At 47.5% G+C, this 20316-nt stretch overlaps 1 protein-coding gene across 1 annotated transcript in view; it reads right to left on the bottom strand.

Annotated features, from left to right (window-relative positions):
- Nucleotides 1-13766, bottom strand: part of PRELP (proline and arginine rich end leucine rich repeat protein) — a 113324-nt gene extending 99558 nt beyond the window's left edge. Inside the window, exon 1 of the mRNA XM_078644692.1 lies at nucleotides 13643-13766. The gene's annotated coding sequence lies outside the window, so the exon portion shown is untranslated. The remainder of the gene's footprint in view (nucleotides 1-13642) is intronic.
- Between the last annotated feature and the right edge of the window lie 6550 nt (nucleotides 13767-20316).

The raw sequence follows: 20316 nt of genomic DNA on the forward strand, positions 1-20316 counted from the left end.
TTGAGCGCTGCCTAAAACAGTGCCAAGTTAAACTATTAGGTACTCTAGGACTAATGGCTAGAATCCTAGACTTGGTGGAAGAAGTCTTCCTTAGGGGCACTCCTGTTGATGTAGAATTACTCCGGGTGTGGAGCCAGCATGCCCTATGCCTTCTTGGTACTGCCAACACAGGGCTAACTTCTAAAAGAAGAAGAGCTATACTAATGAGAATAAACACCAAATTGGGAGACCTTGCAAATAAAGATATTCAGGGTGACCCAAATTGCTTACTCATCGGGGAAAACTTTATCAAAATATTAGGAAAGGACATTTCCACCCGCTCAGCCTTTAGTAAAGCCCAATCAAACATATGAGACGCATGTTTGGGGGTATCATTTTTGGAAGGGTTGACTGGATGGAACTGGCTGTCAGTCGCGGCCAATATAGGCCCCATACTACAAACAAATTTGACATGGTTACGGGAGATAATTCCGCAGAAACAACGACTCCTTCTTTCTGCAAAGAGGCCTCAGCACCCGCACACGAGGTGGTGGTAGAGGCAGATTCCAAGGCCCAGAATAACAAGGTAAGAGTGTTACATCCCATTGGTTCTTCCCATCCAAAGGTAGAGAGAAGGATACGCCTTTTCAACCAACATTGGTCATTAATAATAAATGACTGTTGGGTACTAGATACCATAAAGGAATTCAAAATAGATTTCAATATGACACCTTACCAGATACACCAACCCAGAGAACTTAACCTAGACCAGGAACAATCATCTTGTAGATACAGAAGTGAATTAAATGCTATTAAAAAAGGGCTATATGCAGAGTGACAAACACAGGACAAGGATTTGTGAGCACGATCTTCCTGGTAAAGAAAAAAGACAATAGATAGCACCCTGTAATAAATTTGAGAGAACTATATATATTTTTCTAATATACAGACATTTCAAAATGGAAGGTATCCACCTTGTAAGAGATGTCCTACAAGAGAAAGAGTAGCTTGTGAAACTGGATCTCGAAGACGCTTATTTCACAATCCGTATGGACAGGAACTCTAAAAAATACCTAAGGTTTATTTGGAAAGGAATAACTTACCAATTTTGTTGTCTCCCCTTCGTCTTCTCGACAGCACTTTGGAGTTTCACCAAGATTCTGGGACCAGAGGTCGCCTCTCTCAGGAGAAGAGGAGTATGGCTAGTAATCTATCTAGACAATATACTACTGATGTCTCAGAGTCAAGAAGAATTACTAAGGCCCGCATGCATCAAAGCAAAAAAACGGTCGCAAACGGGCAGATTCTCAGAATCTGCCCCTTTGCGATCGGTATTTTTGCATTTGGGATGTATCATCCCAAATGCAAAAATCGCAATTTAAGGAATCTCTAAATTGCGATTACATTTAAGGAATCCCAAATTGAGATTCCTTAAATGCAATGCATTAAAGCAAAAAAAGAGTAGTTGGACTTCTGTCCTCTCCCATTCAAGCAATTTCCCCAGGGCCACCTCATGACAGATCCTTACAGAGACTGAAATCTTCGGGGTTGAAGAAGGGCCTATGGTACTCAGACAGAGTTCTCCAATCACTGGAAGCTCAAGAGGACCTCCTATGGTGGCGGAACAATTTAGACAGCTGGAATGGAAAAGCAATATTTGGGAACAGCCCGGATCACACTTTGGAGTCAGATGCAAGCAAACTGGATTGGGGTGCAAAATTGGGAGGAATAGAAACATGGGGGAAATGGTCCCAAGAGGAACTCCCACTCCATATAAATTGCTTAGAAATGATAGCAAGTTTGAATGCTTTAATGAGCTTCCAATCCGTACTGAAAAACAGTGTAGTTCTTATCAAACTAGACAATGTTACAGCTGTCTCAGATATCAACCGCTTAGGAGGTGCAAGGTCAAAGATATTTGCAGACCTTGCCAAAAAGATTTGGTATTTCTTTTGGAATCAAAAAATGGTACTGAAGACAGATTTCATCCCTGGCCATTAAAACACAAGAGCAGATTAGAACTCGAGGTTTCTAAGAGATTCAAGCGATTGGAAACTGAATCAAATGGTGTTCAAGAAGGTTCAGGACCTGTGGGCTTTTTGCAGGTGGACCTGTTGAATGAATGAATGAATGAATGATGCACATTTGTAGAGTGCATGGCTACTCAGCAAGAGTGTCCCGGCACTAATAGTCTTCATCTAACATACCAAACAGCCACCCCTAGCCATGGAAAAACCACGTTTTAAGAAGTATCTTAAAAACCGCCTGATCAGCCATAGATCTGAGAGTAGCCAGGAGTCTGTTCCAAGCATGAGCTCCCAGGAGCCTGAAGGATCTTTCCCCTGACCGGACTAGGTGTATTCTGGAGACGCAGGCCAGGCCCATGGAGGATGACTTCAGATTACTGGCCGGTAAGTAGTGGCTAACTCTTATTCTGAAATATTCAGTGCCCCTTCCATGAAGGGTTTTGAAGAACAGAACCAGGAACTTGAATTTAATCCTTTTACTCATAGGGAGCCAGTGCAATGCCTTCAGGTGCTGGGACATGTGAGTCCTGGGCTTGAGCATAGGAATCAGTCCGGCCACAACTGGAGGCACTGGAGGAGATATTCAGGAAGGCCTAAGTACAAAATATTGGCATAGTCAAGTCTGGAAGTAACCACTGCCTGGACCATGGTTTTCCTGGTGTCCAATAAGAGAAGTGGAAGAAATTTCCTCAACATACGTAGACGGCCAAAGCAGAAGCCCACTACAGAATGGACTTGAGATCTCATCGAGAGAACACTGTCAATATAGATGCCCAGATTTTAAACCGTAGTTTTTGCTGAGAGAGGTGGAGACATGTCCTCAGGCCACCAGTGTCTCCATTCTTCCGCGGATGGAGTGCCAAAAAAGATGATTTCCGAGTTCTCAGAATTAAATTTCAGTTGGTTCCTGCTGAGCCAGTTGAACACCATAGTGAAGCATGATCTGATCTTATCACCATCAAACTCAGCTCCCTTATCACAGGTGAAAATCAGCTGAGCATCATCCACGTATGATATTATTTTAGCCCCACAACCTTAAGCAAGTGATGCAAGGGGCGACAAATATAGATTAAAAAGAGTGAGGCTCAAAACCAATCATTGAGGGATCCCCACTTTAAGCTGCGAATGGAGGAAGCAAAAGGAGGAGTCTAAATTTCCTGGCTTTGGTTCTCAAGGAAGGAAGACAGCCATTCCAGCGCAGATGCGTCTATTCGAAGGTCTCTAATCCTATCCAGGAGCCTGTCATGTGTGACTGTATCACAGGTCCAATAAAATAAGGATAGCTCTGCCTCCTTGATCAAGCTTTTCTGTGGTGTGTTCAGTCAACTCCAACAGAGCCGTTTCAGTGCTAAAATTAGCCCTTAAGCCAGATTGAGTGATATGCAGAAGATTATTATTCTCTGTATAGTCAGAAATGACTCTATTCACATATTTCTCCAACACCTTAGAGAGAGACGTGGAAGAGATATGGGCCTTTAATTAGCAAGCACATTCGGGATAGCTGATCGTTTCTTCAGGAGGGTAAGAATTGCGCATGCTTCCAAATGGAAGGAATATGGCCCACTGAGAGAGAAGAATTCAAAACCTTATTGACCACTGGGTTTATGACCGAGGCCACAGAGGCCAGCAATTTCGCTGGACACAAGTTTGCATGGGAGCCAGACTTGATCCCCTTCAAAATATCTAGAGATATCTCAGGCTACAGAAAAGGTAGTTGTAATAAAGCGGGGTTTCTCTGATGGAACATTCCCTAGCAGGAACTCGCAAATGTGCGTGATCATCTGGAGGCCCCCTGAAAAAGCGTTCTGAATAGTCAGGATCTTCTCATGGAAGAACGTTGCCAGAAGCTTTATCTAGTCTGCAGAATGCGGGAGCTCCTTAATGGCAGCCTTAGGGGCTGTAAACAATTTTACAATATTAATAATTTCCTTTCCCTTTTTGTTGGAATTAGTTTCAATTTTATTTTCCAGATAGCTCTGCTTGGCACACTTGAAATTAGTATAGTAAGATTTCAATGCCGCCTTATATTCCAATTTATCCTTAAGATTATAGTTTTTCCGTCACTTCCTTTCCAGCGTTTACATACACTTTTGCTAGTTCTCAGAAGATTATTGTACCAGGTGACAGAGGGCCTGGTCTTTTTGGAAGTGCATATCATCAGAGGGGCTAATTCATGTACGTTCTGCCTTAACCAGGATTCCAGTTGTAGTGGGTCCCCATCAGGGTTACCTGATAACGAGGGGACAGAAGATTCAAGAGCGTCCTCCAGAGCTAGAGGTGAAATCCTGTGAAGGGCTCTAAACTTATTTTCAGCTCTACTCAGGAGATTCTGGCAGTCAGTCCAAGTGCTGGGCACCCTAAAACGAATTAGGCAGTGATCCGACCAGCCGGTCTTTCTGACGTTTGACCTGCAAAATAGATCTGTATTACAGTTGTAGACCAGATCCCCAAGCCACAGCAGTAGACGCTCTGCTCCAATCTTGGGATAAAGAGAACTGCTATGCGTTCCCTCCCCTCGTAGTGATTCAGAGGGTTTTACTGAAAGATCAGACAGAGCGATGCAGCATCATCTTAATGACACCATTTTAGAAGACTCAAATATGGCTTCCAGGGGTGATGGAATTGACAATGGAGAGCCCACGTTTTATACCAGGGAGTTTAGACCTTCCCCAGGGACAAGAGAGGGAGGTGCATCCTCTTCTTCTAGAAGGAAACATAAACCTTCTTGCTTGGGGGATTTCAGGGGATCAAGAAGATATTCTGGCCTTTCAGGAGAGGCTAACAACCTACTGGATGAATCATGGGCACCAGGAACAAGGAGAAGATACACAGGTGTATGGAGGAAATGGTGTAGTTGGTGCCTGGAACGGGATCTGGATCTCGTGGACGCCCCTTGGATGTAGCAAACTACCTAGCAGATTTATTTAATTCAGGTTTATGATATAGAACAGGTAACTGTTAGAGATCAGGGATTTCAGCAGGCCACTCACTAATAAATGATTATTCTATCGGTACCTTTGGTACGCAGAGTAATGAAGGGAATAAGACTTACACGTCCTCGCAAGGCCAGATATGACTCACTATGGAAGGTAACCTTATTTTAGACCTATTTGTCTCTAGTCCTGATAACCTTCATCTTTCCAGAAAACAACTATCAATTAAGTTTGCAACATTACTTTGTTTAATATCCTTTACAAGAGTATCAGATGTTAAGGCGTTAGAGATCTGTAACAGACACTATTCACCAGATGGAGTACGTTTTGAAACATGGAAAAGGACCAAAACTATGTCTGAAAATGTTTTTATCCTTACTTTACTGTTTACCCAATACTGTGTAGTAAGCTGCTTGAAAGTGTATGAACAAAAAATGATTGATGTTAGACCAAATGGTGAAAATCAATTACTAATATCCTTCGTAAAACCCTAAAAGCAGTCTCTTCAGTTACAATTTCAAGATGGGTAAGAACAGTCAAGCTAGAAGCAGGAATAGATTTATCCAAGTTTGGCGCACGCACATCCCGTGGTGCAAGGGCCAGTAAAGTATTTTGGGGTGGAGTTTCCCTACCTGATATTTTAAAAGCAGCAGATTGGTCGAATGCATCCACTTTTGTTACCTGATTTCTTTCCATTCTTTCCAGACACTACATCTCTGCGAAAATCTCTTCCTTATCGAATGCAATTAGGGAGGAGGACGTCAAATAAACAGATTCCATATTTTCATTGCAGCTTTAAGAGGACGATGCCTAGTTACCACGATGTTATATAATGTTCTATGTTCTTATGAAATGCTTATTTTATGATGTAACATGTTCTTTAAAGGGCTGCATGTGTGCAGCAATAAAATGATTATTGCATAATGTTAGCCTCCGTTGTCTTTAATGAAATCATGATTCTCTCTGTATGTTAATTGGAGAATGTAATTCTTTCCCCCACCCTGGCAACAATGCCGATAGTGAACTAAAGAGGCAAGTCCGTTGTTATTTGCACTCTTTTGGTTTCCGGGGTTGCTATTATACATGAACAACATTATAGTGTATTAAATTAAACATAGGAGAAGCATTTGTACAGCGCAAATCCTGAAGTCGTGTATTTCGAGGTCCTCTTATATGAGATAATGAAGAAAAGGGATAGAAAGTGACATAAAACTACTTCCTAGGATCACACAATTTGGTAAAGTGGGGAAGCCGGGACTAATCTCAGGTTTTCTGGTTTCACATTGTTCAGTTCAGTCACTAGATTTATATGCTTCCCTTACCCTACGCCTACCTTACCGCCAATCTCCCCGAATCCCACCTGCCTGACTGCCATCCCGTTGGCATAAATGTGATCCTCGGTCACATCACAGACTTGACTTTTTGGCCCCTGGGAAAATGTAGCGAGTACCCATGATCTAAATCTAAAGTAGAGGGGGAAAGAAGGATAGTAAAAGAGACAAGAGATATTAGGGGAAAGGGAGGAGGAGAACAAAGAGGGATAGAGGGCACGTAAAGAGAGATCAAGAACAGGAAAAGCAAGATGTGAGGAGACCAGAAGGAGATACAGAGAAAGCGAAAGGAGACACTAAAGGTGAGGACTGGCATAAAGCAATAGGATGATGTAAGGCCGAATATGAGATAGAGAGGTGGTAGAGAGAGGGGACAGTTGAGATGTGGGAAGAATTGAAGGGTGGTGTAGACTGGAGTGGGGTAGATTAGGATAGGGTGGAGTAGATTGGAGTAGCGTAGATTGGGGTAGATTAGCGTGAGGTAGATTGGAGTGCGACTGATTGGATGGGATAGATTGGAATAGGGTGGTTTGGGGTGGAGTGTGGTAGGATAGATTGGAGTGAGATGGAGTGGAGTGGATTGGTGTGGAGTGATTTATATTGGGCTGGAGTCGGGTAGATTTGGGGGGCATGCGATAAACTGGAGTGAAGCGGAGTGGGGTAGATTTGATAGAGCGGAATGGAGTGGGGTAGATTGGAGTGGGGTAGATAGGGGTAGAGTGGAGTGTGGTAGATTGGAGTGCGGTGGAGTGGCGTTAGATAGTTTGGAGTGGAGTTGAGATTGGAGTGGAGTGAAATAGATTGGAGTACAGTGAAGTGGGGTAGATTAGGGAGGAGTGCAGTGAGGTAGATTGTGTGGATTAGAATAGGCGAAATTGGGATGGAGTGAGGTAGATTTGAGTGAAGTACATTGAAGCGGGATGATTGGAGTGGCGTAGTTTGGAGTGTGTTAGATTGAAGTGGAGTGGGGTCAACTGGAGTGGGATAGATTGGGATGGGGTAGATTGGGGAGGTGTATATTGGAGTTGGGTAAATAGCGGTGGCAGCATGGTGGAGTAGATTGGGGTGGGGAGGATTGGGGCGGGGTAGGTTGGGGTGAAATGGGTTAGACTGGAGTGGAATGGGTTGATTTGAGTGGAGTGGGGTAGATTGGAGTGAATTGGACTGGGGTAGATTTGGGCAGAGTGGAGTGGATTGTGGCATAGTGGAGTTGATGACATTAGAGTGGAGTGGAGTGGGGTAGATTGGGTGGATTGGAGTGTGGTAGATTGGAGTGGAGTATGGTAGATTGTGGTGGGTTGGAGTGGGGTAGATTGTGGTGGAGTGGAGTAGATTTGAGTGGAGTTGAGTAGACTAGAGTGGAGAGGAGTTGGATAGATTGCAGTGGAGTTTGGAGTGGAGTGGGGTAAATTGGAATGGAGTGGGGTACATTTGACAGGGGTAGATTGGAGTGGATTAGAGTGGAGTGGAGTAGAAAAGAGTTGGGTGGATTGGATTGGAGTACATTGGAGTGGGGTGGATTGGGGTAAATTGGAGTGGATTTGATAGAGTGGTGTGGGGTAGATTGGGATGGAGTGGGGTAGGCTAGAGTGGGGTAGATTAGGATATGGTAGGGTAGATTGGAGTGGAGTAGATTGGAATGGAGTAGATTATAGTGGGGCATATTGGAATGGGGCTGATCGGATGGTGTAGATTTGAGTGGGGTAGTTTTGGGGTGAGTATGGTAGGAGAGATTGGAGTGGGATGTATTGAGGTGGAATGGAGTGGGTTAGCTTGTGCCGGAGTGGGGTAGGTTTGGGTATCATGTGATACACTGGAGTAAAGTGGAGCGGTGTAAATTGGATAGAGCGGAATAGAGTTTGATAGATTGGGGTAGAGCGGAGTATGGTAGATTAGAGTGGGTTAGATAGGTGTAGAGTGGATTGGGGTGGTCTGGAGTGGAGTAGGATGGAGTAGAGTTAGATAGTTTGGAGTGGAGTTGAGATTAGAGTGGAGTGAGATAGATTGGAGTACAGGGTAGTGGGGTAGATTTGGGGAATGGAGTGAGATAGATTGAGTGGATTAGAGTAGGGTAAATTGGAATGGAGCGAGGAAGATTTGAGTGGGGTTCATTGAAGAGGGATGATTTGAGGGGGGTTGTTTGCAGTGCAGTAGAGTGGAGTGGGGTCAGTAAGAGTGAGATAGATTGGTACGGGTGGATTGTGGAGGGGTAGATTGGAATAGCGTAAATTGGGGTTGTTGGGGTGGGGTAGATTGGAGTGGAATGGGGTAGATTTGAGTGAAGTGGTGATAGATTGGAGTGAAATGGAAAAGAGTGGATTTTTGAGTGGAGTGTGGTATAGTGGAGTGGAAAAGATTAGAGTGGAGTGGAGTGAAGTGAAGTGAAGTGAAGTAGATTGCACAGATTGGAGTGTGGTAGATTGGAAAGGAGTGGGTAGATTGTGGTAGTTTTGAAGGGGGCAGATTGTGGTAGATTGGAGTGGGGTAGATTGTGCTGGAGTGGGGTAGATTTGAGGTGAGTGGGGTAAATTAGAGTGGAATGTAGTGGGGTAGACTCCTTTGGAGTGGATTAGGGTACATGGAGTGGGGTGGATTGAGGTAGATTTGAGGGGAGTGGGGTAGATTAGAGTGGAGAGGAGTTGGCTAGATTGCAGTGGAGTTTGGAGTGGAAAGGGGTTAACTGGAGTGGGGTAAATTGGACAGGGGTAGAGTGGAGTGAAATGGAGTGAAGTAGAATGGAATGGGGTAGGTAGAATCCTTTGGAGTGGATTGGGGTGCATGGAGTGGGTGGATTGGGGAACATTGGGGTACATTTCTGTGGAGTGGAGGGGAGTAGAGTGGGGTGTTGTGTCATGGAGTGACGTAGATTGGAGTGACGTGGAATTGAGTGGCGTGTCGTAGAGTGCCTTAAAGTGGAGGGGAGTAGAGTGGAATGACCTGTCGTAGGTAGAGTGTTGTGTCGTAGAATGGAGTGGTGTGGCTCAGATTGGAAGGAAATAGAACAGAGTGGAGTGGGATAGAGTGGAGTATGCATGGTCTGATACCACTCTGACATTACAGACAACACATTTTCAATTGAAATGACCATTAAATTTGGACTGAAATATGGTTTTACTGCACGCAAACGATAATGTGTGCAAATGTCATCACCTAGGGCATTAGTGTGTTTTGATCCCATTCAAGTATTTGTTTCCACCACAATACAGAATTAAAAAAAAATCTTCATTTGTACTAATTCTGATATATTCTGAAGCATCAACAGAATACATTTTTTTGTTTTTGTATATGTGAAAGAAAAAAAACCTGAACCCTCTCCTCTTCATGGATACTCAGCTGATTGTCACATAAATGTTCTCACCCATATGGTGATTTCAGGGGTGCAACAGGGTGTCCTTTTGACACCCTGACACCCTTAAAATTGCTTGATGAATCTAGAGGCAAGCTCCCATTGTAGGGAGAGCTTGACATTTGACCTCTGTTTTTGAATACACACAGAAAATGTGTCAAGATAAAAACAAGTTTTAAAGGCCTATTTACAGAAAGCAGGCTGTGGAAAAGTGCAGTAAACAATGTTTGGGCAAGGGGAGGGAAACACTCAAGATTGACAGCCTAAAGCAAATAATGCCAGCAAATAGAAAGCCAGAAAATGTGATATACAAACCACAAAGCCAATGGTAAACAACGGGCAGAATGCATTTCTAGGTCAGCTTTCTGAACGTCCCCAACATCTGTTTAGCAAAGCTAAAACATTAGGTTTGGGAGGGTGCGAACAGTAAGTGAAGGGAGAGAAAGGGTGAGTAGCTGACGTCGTTGCCGAGGCAGGTGTGTGATCACAGCGCAGTCACGTCACCGCTTGCAGCATATGTGACACACGGCAGAAACCGAGCGGGGGCCAGGCAGTGAAAAAACCAGAGGAAAGAACAAGAGATGAACACACGCTACGCGAGGAGAGGTCAAGATAGGAATAGAGAAGAAAACGCAACGAAAACAATGTAATAAAGATGAAATCAGAGTAGTGCAAAAGGGTGTTGGGCACTAACTGCCCAGGAGGGTGCAATGTTTCACTCTCTCGCTGAAACCATCTCCTGCAGAAGCGCTAGTCTTCACAACATTTAGTAGAGCGCCTCGTGTTCACACCCACAGACCGCAGCGTCTTCACCCCCTGCGCCTCCTCCATCACGTGGGAGCTGTCAGAGCCCCGGAGGGGCGCTCCTTACCCGGGGCTGCACCTGCCGCCTGACCGCGCTCCGACGGTGCAGCGCCATACCTTAGCGCTCTCCGTCCACCGAGGTGCAGTCACTTACCTGGGAGCACTCTATCGGCAGGTGCTGTCCCTTGCCTGGCAGTGGTGCCTCCTCCTGCCTCTATCTCCTACCTTAAAACTAGCCACACGGTGCTGTTGGGACACTCTTTATCCACCGGGTGCTGTCAATTCCTTTGGAACTCTGGGGACAGGGCGCTGTCTCTTAATCGGAGCTCTCTATCGGCAGGGCGCTGTCTCTTAATCGGAGCTCTCTATCGGCAGGGCGCTGTCGCTGTCTCTTAATCGGAGCGCTCTATCGGCAGGGCGCTGTCTCTTAATCGGAGCTCTCTATCGGCAGGGCGCTGTCTCTTAATCGGAGCTCTCTATCGACAGGGCGCTGTCTCTTAATCGGAGCTCTCTATCGGCAGGGCGCTGTCTCTTAATCGGAGCTCTCTATCGACAGGGCGCTGTCTCTTAATCGGAGCTCTCTATCGGCAGGGCGCTGTCTCTTAATCGGAGCTCTCTATCGACAGGGCGCTGTCTCTTAATCGGAGCTCTCTATCGACAGGGCGCTGTCTCTTAATCAGAGCTCTCTATCGACAGGGCGCTGTCTCTTAATCAGAGCTCTCTATTGACAGGGCGCTGTCTCTTAATCAGAGCTCTGCATCGACCGGGTGCTGTCTCTTAATCAGAGCTCTCTATCGACAGGGCGCTGTCTCTTAATCGGAGCTCTCTATCGGCAGGGTGCTGTCTCTTAATCAGAGTTCTCTATCGGCAGGGCGCTGTCTCTTAATCAGAGCTCTCTATCGGCAGGGCGCTGTCTCTTAATCAGAGCTCTCTATTGACAGGGCGCTGTCTCTTAATCAGAGCTCTCTATTGACAGGGCGCTGTCTCTTAATCAGAGCTCTCTATTGACAGGGCGCTGTCTCTTAATCGGAGCTCTCTATCGACAGGGCGCTGTCTCTTAATCAGAGCTCTCTATTGACAGGGCGCTGTCTCTTAATCAGAGCTCACTATCGACAGGGTGCTGTCTCTTAGAGCTCTGCATCAACAGGGCGCTGTCTCTTAATCGGAGCTCTCTATTGACAGGGCGCTGTCTCTTAATCGGAGCTCTCTATTGAAAGGGCGCTGTCTCTTAATCGGAGCTCTCTATCGGCAGGGCGCTGTCTCTTAATCGGAGCTCTCTATCGACAGGGCGCTGTCTCTTAATTGGAGCTCTCTATTGACAGGGCGCTGTCTCTTAATCAGAGCTCTCTATCGACAGGGCGCTGTCTCTTAATCGGAGCTCTCTATTGACAGGGCGCTGTCTCTTAATCGGAGCTCTCTATCGGCAGGGCGCTGTCCCTTAATCGGAGCTCTCTATCGGCGCTCTCTATCGGCAGGGCGCTGTCTCTTAATCGGAGCTCTCTATCGACAGGGCGCTGTCTCTTAATCGGAGCTCTCTATCGACAGGGCGCTGTCTCTTAATCGGAGCTCTCTATTGACAGGGCGCTGTCTCTTAATCGGAGCTCTCTATCGGCAGGGCGCTGTCTCTTAATCGGAGCTCTCTATCGGCAGGGCGCTGTCTCTTAATCTGAGCTCTCTATCGACAGGGCGCTGTCTCTTAATCAGAGCTCTCTATCGACAGGGCGCTGTCTCTTAATCAGAGCTCTCTATTGACAGGGCGCTGTCTCTTAATCAGAGCTCTCTATCGACAGGGCGCTGTCTCTTAATCAGAGCTCTCTATTGACAGGGCGCTGTCTCTTAATCGGAGCTCTCTATCGACAGGTCGCTGTCTCTTAATCGGAGCTCTCTATTGACAGGGCGCTGTCTCTTAATCGGAGCTCTCTATCGACAGGGCGCTGTCTCTTAATCAGAGCTCTCTATCGGCAGGGCGCTGTCTCTTAATCAGAGCTCTCTATTGACAGGGCGCTGTCTCTTAATCAGAGCTCTCTATTGACAGGGCGCTGTCTCTTAATCAGAGCTCTCTATCGTCAGGGCGCTCTCTCTTAATCAGAGCTCTCTATTGACATGGCGCTGTCTCTTAATCGGAGCTCTCTATTGACAGGGCGCTGTCTCTTAATTGGAGCTCTGCATCGACAGGGCGCTGTCTCTTAGAGCTTTGCATTGACCGGGTGCTGTCTCTTAATCAGAGCTCTGCATCGATCGGGTGCTGTCTCTTTCCTTGAAGCTCTCTATCTACCCGACGTTATCTCACAAAGAAGCGCTCCACCTACCGGGGCTTTTGGAAGCACTCTACCCACCGGGTGCAGTCTCTTAACTTGGAGCCGTGTATCCACCGAGCACTCCTAGGATCTCCCCGGGAGCTGTCTGACGCATAGGTGCGTTCCGTCTCAGGGTGCTGTCTCTTCATGGAGCGCTCTGTGCTTGGGGTGCTCTGTCTTACCTGGGAGTGCGACCCCCGGTGCTTTCAACTACTAACTAAGAACTTTCTATTAACAGGTGCTGCCTCACATATACCCTCAGGGTGCTTTCTCTTACCTGGCAGTGCTCTCTCCTCAGAGTCCTGTCTCTCACATCTGGGGCACTTACCTTCAGGGTACGGACAGTTACCTGGATATGCTCTTTCCTCAGGTTCCCTAGTCTGACCTATCTTGCACTCTACCCTAAGGTTACTGTCTCTATTCTGGAATAGCTCTATCCTCAGGGTGCTGTACCTCGCCTTCCTTGCTGTCTACCCTAAGGCTGCGGTCTCTCTTCTGGACTAGCTCTATCCTCAGGGCGCTGTCTCTCGCTTTCCTTGCTCTAAGGCTGCGGTCTCTCTTCTGGAATAACTCTATCCTCAGGGTGCTGTCTCTCGCCTTCCTTGCTCTAAGGCTGCGGTCTCTCTTCTGGACTAGCTCTATCCTCAGGGTGCTGTGTTTTATCCGAGGCGCTCTGGCCTGAGAATGCTCTCTCTCACCTGCTCTTTCCACGTGTTGCTGTCTTTCACCCACATGCGGAGGGTTCTCTCTCCCCACACCAGCTACACTCTCTTTCGGCAGGATGCTGTCTTTAGTCTAGAGGGCGCGGGTCCCTCAAGTTGCTGTCTCTCACCTGCATGCATACTATTGTCAGGGCGCTGTCTCGCACCTCGTGCGCCCTGGACCTTTGTTCGAAGGTTAGTAATGTCCAGATGGGGTCTCTTACCTGCGGTGCACTCTCTTCCCAGGGCGCTGTCTCTCTCCCTCTCCTCCTGAGTCCAGCTCAGCTCTCAGTCTCTGCACTGCCAGTGTGCTGAGCTCACTGTCTGCGCTGTCTCCTGAGATCCCATCTGGGATGGAGGGAGGGAGGGAAGAGGGGAGGCGGAGAAAGGGAGCGCGAGGGAGAGACGGGGAAAGGGAGAGAGGAGAGAGAGTGACCTGGCAGGACAATGAGCGCTTTATCTGCCAGCCAAAGTTCTCAAGATGTGATCCACGCAGGGGCTGCTGCTCAGCCGGAACTCAAATAACATTCCCTTCTGCAGGGCTCGGCGGGAGAGAGGGCCGTGCAGGAACGACACACAAAGAGATTAACCAGCAACATTGTACTCGATTAGTAAAGCCTTCTGCCTCTTCTGCATAGGACTAATCTGTGCACAAGACCCTTTGCCCTCTGCACACAACAAATGCGGATAAGACCCTCCACCTTCCTCTGAACATGGCTAACATGTTGAAAACCCTCCACCCTACTCTGTGCAGGGCTAACATGTTGAAAACCCTCCACCCTCCTTGGTGCATGCCTTACATGCACAGAAGACTCTTCGGCCTCCTCAGTCTGTACATGGCTCATATAAGACCCTTCACCTTCCTCTGAACATGGCTAACATGTTGAAAACCCTCTACACTCCTCTCTGCATGGCTAACATGTTGAAAACCCTCTACACTCCTCTGTGCAGGGCTAACAAGTAAAACACCCTCCACCCTACTCTGTGCAGGGCTAACATGTTTAAAACCCTCCACCCTACTCTGTGCAGGGCTAACATGATTAAAACCCTCCACCCTCCTCGGTGCATGGCTTACATGCACAGAAGACTCTTCGCCCTCCTCAGTCTGTACATGGCTCATATAAGACCCTTCACCTTCCTCTGAACATGGCTAACATGTTGAAATCCCTCTACCCTCCTCTCTGCAGGGCTAACATGTTGAAAACCCTCTACCCTCCTCGGTGCATGACTTACATGCACAGAAGACTCTTCGCCCTCCTCAGTCTGTACATGGCTCATATAAGACCCTTCACCTTCCTCTGAACATGGCTAACATGTTGAAAACCCTCTACACTCCTCTCTGCATGGCTAACATGTTGAAAACCCTCTACACTCCTCTCTGCATGGCTAACATGTTGAAAACCCTCCACCCTACTCTGTGTAGGGCTAACAAGTTAAAAACCCTCCACCCTACTCTGTGCAGGGCTAACATGTTAAAAACCCTCCACCCTCCTCGGTGCATGGCTTACATGCACAGAAGACTCTTCGCCCTCCTCAGTCTGTACATGGCTCATATAAGACCCTTCACCTTCCTCTGAACATGGCTAACATGTTGAAATCCCTCCACCCTACTCTGTGCAGGGCTAACATGTTTAAAACCCTCCACCCTACTCTGTGCAGGGCTAACATGTTGAAATCCCTCCACCCTCCTCGGTGCATGGCTTACATGCACAGAAGACTCTTCGCCCTCCTCAGTCTGTACATAGCTCATATAAGACCCTTCACCTTCCTCTGAACATGGCTAACATGTTGAAATCCCTCTACCCTCCTCTCTGCAGGGCTAACATGTTTAAAACCCTCTACCCTCCTCGGTGCATGACTTACATGCACAGAAGACTCTTCGCCCTCCTCAGTCTGTACATGGCTCATATAAGACCCATCACCTTCCTCTGAACATGGCTAACATGTTGAAAACCCTCTACACTCCTCTCTGCATGGCTAACATGTTGAAAACCCTCTACACTCCTCTGTGCAGGGCTAACAAGTTAAAAACCCTCCACCCTCCTCTGTGCAGGGCTAACATGTTAAAAACCCTCCACCCTCCTCGGTGCATGGCTTACATGCACAGAAGACTCTTCGCCCTCCTCAGTCTGTACATGGCTCATATAAGACCCTTCACCTTCCTCTGAACATGGCTATCATGTTTAAAACCCTCCACCCTCCTCGGTGCATGGCTTACATGCACAGAAGACTCTTCGCCCTCCTCAGTCTGTACATGGCTCATATAAGACCCTTCACCTTCCTCTGAACATGGCTAACATGTTTAAAACCCTCCACCCTCCTCTCTGCAGGGCTAACATGTTTGAAACCCTCTACCCTCCTCGGTGCATGACTTACATGCACAGAAGACTCTTCGCCCTCCTCAGTCTGTACATGGCTCATATAAGACCCTTCACCTTCCTCTGAACATACCTAACATGTTGAAAACCCTCTACACTCCTCTCTGCATGGCTAACATGTTGAAAACCCTCTACACTCCTCTGTGCAGGGCTAACAAGTTAAAAACCCTCCACCCTACTCTGTGCAGGGCTAACATGTTTAAAACCCTCCACCCTCCTCTGTGCAGGGCTAACATGTTAAAAACCCTCCACCCTCCTCGGTGCATGGCTTACATGCACAGAAGACTCTTTGCCCTCCTCAGTCTGTACATGGCTCATATAAGACCCTTCACCTTCCTCTGAACATGGCTATCATGTTTAAAACCCTCCACCCTCCTCTGTGCAGGGCTAACAAGTTAAAAACCCTCCACCCTCCTCGGTGCATGGCTTACATGCACAGAAGACTCTTCGCCCTCCTCAGTCTGTACATGGCTCATATAAGACCCTTCACCTTCCTCTGAACATGGCTAACATGTTGAAATCCCTCTACCCTCCTCTCTGCAGGGCAAACATGTTGAAAACCCTCTACCCTCCTCGGTGCATGACTTACATGCACAGAAGACTCTTCGCCCTCCTCAGTCTGTACATGGCTCATATAAGACCCTTCACCTTCCTCTGAACATGGCTAACATGTTGAAAACCCTCTACACTCCTCTCTGCATGGCTAACATGTTGAAAACCCTCTACACTCCTCTCTGCATGGCTAACAGGTTGAAAACCCTCCACCCTACTCTGTGTAGGGCTAACAAGTTAAAAACCCTCCACCCTACTCTGTGCAGGGCTAACATGCTAAAAACCCTCCACCCTCCTCGGTGCATGGCTTACATGCACAGAAGACTCTTCGCCCTCCTCAGTCTGTACATGGCTCATATAAGACCCTTCACCTTCCTCTGAACATGGCTAACATGTTGAAATCCCTCCACCCTACTCTGTGCAGGGCTAACATGTTTAAAACCCTCCACCCTACTCTGTGCAGGGCTAACATGTTGAAATCCCTCCACCCTCCTCGGTGCATGGCTTACATGCACAGAAGACTCTTCGCCCTCCTCAGTCTGTACATGGCTCATATAAGACCCTTCACCTTCCTCTGAACATGGCTAACATGTTGAAATCCCTCTATCCTCCTCTCTGCAGGGCTAACATGTTTAAAACCCTCTACCCTCCTCGGTGCATGACTTACATGCACAGAAGACTCTTCGCCCTCCTCAGTCTGTACATGGCTCATATAAGACCCTTCACCTTCCTCTGAACATGGCTAACATATTGAAAACCCTCTACACTCCTCTCTGCATGGCTAACATGTTGAAAACCCTCTACACTCCTCTGTGCAGGGCTAACATGTTAAAAACCCTCCACCCTCCTCGGTGCATGGCTTACATGCACAGAAGACTCTTCGCCCTCCTCAGTCTGTACATGGCTCATATAAGACCCTTCACCTTCCTCTGAACATGGCTATCATGTTTAAAACCCTCCACCCTCCTCGGTGCATGGCTTACATGCACAGAAGACTCTTCGCCCTCCTCAGTCTGTACATGGCTCATATAAGACCCTTCACCTTCCTCTGAACATGGCTAACATGTTTAAAACCCTCCACCCTCCTCTCTGCAGGGCTAACATGTTTGAAACCCTCTACCCTCCTCGGTGCATGACTTACATGCAAAGAAGACTCTTCGGCCTCCTCAGTCTGTACATGGCTCATATAAGACCCTTCACCTTCCTCTGAACATGGCTAACATGTTGAAAACCCTCTACACTCCTCTCTGCATGGCTAACATGTTGAAAACCCTCTACACTCCTCTGTGCAGGGCTAACAAGTTAAAAACCCTCCACCCTACTCTGTGCAGGGCTAACATGTTTAAAACCCTCCACCCTCCTCTGTGCAGGGCTAACATGTTAAAAACCCTCCACCCTCCTCGGTGCATGGCTTACATGCACAGAAGACTCTTAGCCCTCCTCAGTCTGTACATGGCTCATATAAGACCCTTCACCTTCCTCTGAACATGGCTATCATGTTTAAAACCCTCCACCCTCCTCTGTGCAGGGCTAACAAGTTAAAAACCCTCCACCCTCCTCGGTGCATGGCTTACATGCACAGAAGACTCTTCGCCCTCCTCAGTCTGTACATGGCTCATATAAGACCCTTCACCTTCCTCTGAACATGGCTAACATATTGAAAACCCTCTACACTCCTCTCTGCATGGCTAACATGTTGAAAACCCTCTACACTCCTCTGTGCAGGGCTAACATGTTAAAAACCCTCCACCCTCCTCGGTGCATGGCTTACATGCACAGAAGACTCTTCGCCCTCCTCAGTCTGTACATGGCTCATATAAGACCCTTCACCTTCCTCTGAACATGGCTATCATGTTTAAAACCCTCCACCCTCCTCGGTGCATGGCTTACATGCACAGAAGACTCTTCGCCCTCCTCAGTCTGTACATGGCTCATATAAGACCCTTCACCTTCCTCTGAACATGGCTAACATGTTTAAAACCCTCCACCCTCCTCTCTGCAGGGCTAACATGTTTGAAACCCTCTACCCTCCTCGGTGCATGACTTACATGCAAAGAAGACTCTTCGGCCTCCTCAGTCTGTACATGGCTCATATAAGACCCTTCACCTTCCTCTGAACATGGCTAACATGTTGAAAACCCTCTACACTCCTCTCTGCATGGCTAACATGTTGAAAACCCTCTACACTCCTCTGTGCAGGGCTAACAAGTTAAAAACCCTCCACCCTACTCTGTGCAGGGCTAACATGTTTAAAACCCTCCACCCTCCTCTGTGCAGGGCTAACATGTTAAAAACCCTCCACCCTCCTCGGTGCATGGCTTACATGCACAGAAGACTCTTCGCCCTCCTCAGTCTGTACATGGCTCATATAAGACCCTTCACCTTCCTCTGAACATGGCTATCATGTTTAAAACCCTCCACCCTCCTCTGTGCAGGGCTAACAAGTTAAAAACCCTCCACCCTCCTCGGTGCATGGCTTACATGCACAGAAGACTCTTCGCCCTCCTCAGTCTGTACATGGCTCATATAAGACCCTTCACCTTCCTCTGAACATGGCTAACATGTTTAAAACCCTCCACTCTCCTCTGTGCAGGGCTAACAAGTTAGAAACCCTCCACCCTCCTCATTGCATGGCTTACATGCACAGAAGACCCTTCGCCCTCCTCCGTCTGTACATGGCTCACATAGACCCTTCACCTTCCTCTGAACATGGCTATCATGTTTAAAACCCTTCACCTTCCTCTGAACATGGCTAACACGTTGAAAACCCTTCACCTTCCTCTGAACATAGCTATCATGTTTAAACCCCTCCACCCTCCTCTGTGCAGGGCTAACACGTTTAAAACCCTCCACCCTCCTCTGTGCAGGGCTAACATGCTGAAAACCCTCCACCCTCCTCGGTGCATGACTTACATGCACAGAAGACTCTTCGCCCTCCTCAGTCTGTACATGGCTCATATAAGACCCTTCACCTTCCTCTGAACATGGCTAACATGTTGAAAACCCTCTACCCTCCTCTCTGCAGGGCTAACATGTTGAAAACCCTCTACCCTCCTCGGTGCATGGCTAACATGTTGAAAACCCTCCACCCTACTCTGTGCAGGCCTAACAAGTTAAAAACCCTCCACCCTACTCTGTGCATGGCTAACATGTTAAAAACCCTCCACCCTCCTCGGTGCATGGCTTACATGCACAGAAGACTCTTCGCCCTCCTCAGTCTGTACATGGCTCATATAAGACCCTTCACCTTCCTCTGAACATGGGTAACATGTTGAAATCCCTCCACCCTACTCTGTGCAGGGCTAACATGTTTAAAACCCTCCACCCTACTCTGTGCAGGGCTAACATGTTGAAATCCCTCCACCCTCCTCGGTGCATGGCTTACATGCACAGAAGACTCTTCGCCCTCCTCAGTCTGTACATGGCTCATATAAGACCCTTCACCTTCCTCTGAACTTGGCTAACATGTTGAAATCCCTCTACCCTCCTCTCTGCAGGGCTAACATGTTTAAAACCCTCTACCCTCCTCGGTGCATGACTTACATGCACAGAAGACTCTTCGCCCTCCTCAGTCTGTACATGGCTCATATAAGACCCTTCACCTTCCTCTGAACATGGCTAACATGTTGAAAACCCTCTACACTCCTCTCTGCATGGCTAACATGTTGAAAACCCTCTACACTCCTCTGTGCAGGGCTAACAAGTTAAAAACCCTCCACCCTCCTCTGTGCAGGGCTAACATGTTAAAAACCCTCCACCCTCCTCGGTGCATGGCTTACATGCACAGAAGACTCTTCGCCCTCCTCAGTCTGTACATGGCTCATATAAGACCCTTCACCTTCCTCTGAACATGGCTATCATGTTTAAAACCCTCCACCCTCCTCTGTGCAGGGCTAACAAGTTAAAAACCCTCCACCCTCCTCGGTGCATGGCTTACATGCACAGAAGACTCTTCGCCCTCCTCAGTC

Source organism: Lissotriton helveticus, chromosome 5_1, assembly GCF_964261635.1.
Source record: "Lissotriton helveticus chromosome 5_1, aLisHel1.1, whole genome shotgun sequence".
Taxonomy (NCBI): domain Eukaryota; kingdom Metazoa; phylum Chordata; class Amphibia; order Caudata; family Salamandridae; genus Lissotriton; species Lissotriton helveticus.